This window comes from Odontomachus brunneus, unplaced genomic scaffold (assembly GCF_010583005.1).
Source record: "Odontomachus brunneus isolate Ranch 3 - 2012 unplaced genomic scaffold, Obru_v1 Obru_scaffold_288, whole genome shotgun sequence".
Taxonomy (NCBI): domain Eukaryota; kingdom Metazoa; phylum Arthropoda; class Insecta; order Hymenoptera; family Formicidae; genus Odontomachus; species Odontomachus brunneus.
In genome coordinates, this window is record NW_022639738.1 from 77,317 (window position 1) to 79,080 (window position 1,764).

Below are 1,764 nucleotides of genomic sequence, written 5' to 3' on the forward strand. Positions count from 1 at the left end.
CGCTATTTTGGGGATGGTTGCATTCAAACCGCATGTAAGTCAGCGCAGAATCAGCCTCGAGTTGCACACATCTCTTTCTACGGTAAACCGTGTTTTAAGAGTGAATCACTTCCACCCGTACCATATTAAAAGACATCAGGCTTTGACTGATGATCAGAAAGGGGTACGCGTTTAATTTTGTCGGTGGGCTTTGCAAAGACTGGAAGAAGATAACATGTTTTTTGACAGGATGCTTTTTAGCGATGAGGCCTCATTCCACAATAACGGAGATTTCAATTGCCACAACTGCCATTACTATTTAAATGTTAATCCGTTTTGGTTACGTCGCGTAGACAATCAGCACCAATGGAGAGTCAATACTTGGTGCGGAATATTGGATGGGCAAATTGTTGGACCACACTTTTTTAATGCCAATTTAAACAGAGCGATGTACTTGCAGTTTTTGCAAACTGGTCTGCAAGAGTTGATGGAAGACATCAATTTGCAAACTCTCAGAGACATGTGGTTCTAACACGATGGCGCCCCGGCACACTATGCGGGTGTTGTCCGCGATTATTTAAATGAAAGGTTTGCTCAACGTTGGATAGGCAGAAATGGTTTCATTCGCTGGCCACCGAATTTACCAGACTTAACACCGTGCGATTATTTTTTATGGGGTTACGTAAAAGGGATTGTTTTTGCTACAGAGCCAACAATTCCCGATGACATGCAGAATCGCATACGTAATGCAATGGCACTAATTCCTGAAGAAATGTTACGAAGAACGACGCTTTCACTTCAGCGTCGATTGCGCATGTTAAAGGAGACTAGCCGTTAAAGGAGACGTTTTTGAACATCTCCTGTAATGTTAGTCTGATACGTAGTGAGAGGCGAGGGGACTCACTGTAATCAAGCACCCCGAAAGTGAAAAGCAAGTGGACTCACGTAAATTAAGCACCCCGATGGGATTAGATTTTCGTCACGTCCACGCCGTTGATTCCGGGTAACTCTAAGAACAAAAAATGTTCATGAACATGTACAAATTGATACATGATTCTCTTTACTTTTTTTTTCTTTAATTGCTGAATTTCCTCAAAAATTATGGATTTTCATGAAAAACGTGTCAGACAATTTTAACGCAGAATTTTACGTTCTTTCAGAATATGCAATGAAAAGTACTACATTCCATTTAAAAAAACAAAGTTGATCTTCATATGACTTTCATCGAATATGATCTTCATATGACCTTCAGTTTGACCTTCATCGAAAACTCAAGCCCACCATCTTGTGTCCCCCTCCGCACCCTACAACTTTTATTAGAAACATTTTTCTCTAAACTCAACAGCGTTTGAAATATTCGCCTGGATAGATTAAAATGAAACACCCGTATATACAGTGTGTCCCATAAGTTCGGCAACGGCAAGAAAACTCGGCAGAGAAGCATTTTAGAGAAAAATGTTTCCAATAATAGTTGTAAGGCTTAAAAAGTCGCATTTAGTTATTTGACCTAAGATGACGTCGCCAAGGTCAAGACAAGGTCAACTTTGCTTTTTTAAATAGAAATACATATTTTTTATTACGGGATTTTATTCTACGTAAAAAAGCAAACAACTTTTGCTTGAAAAAATTTTTTATATGACCTCTATTTTCTAAGATATTTACGTAAATATCTACAAAATTATTGATTTCAATAATTTTTTACTTGAATTCTATTAATTTTACCGAAAAATATTAAGAGATAAAAATTGCTTATTTTGTTTTCAAAGAGCTCTGAGAATTTTTTCA

General features: G+C 37.6%; 2 pseudogenes; one reads left to right on the forward strand and one right to left on the reverse strand.

Moving 5' to 3' along the window:
- The first annotated feature begins 149 nt into the window (after positions 1 to 149).
- LOC116853212 lies at positions 150 to 817 on the forward strand (annotated as a pseudogene).
- Positions 818 to 947: 130 nt separating this feature from the next.
- Positions 948 to 1,764, reverse strand: part of LOC116853213 — a 25,747-nt pseudogene continuing 24,930 nt past the window's right edge.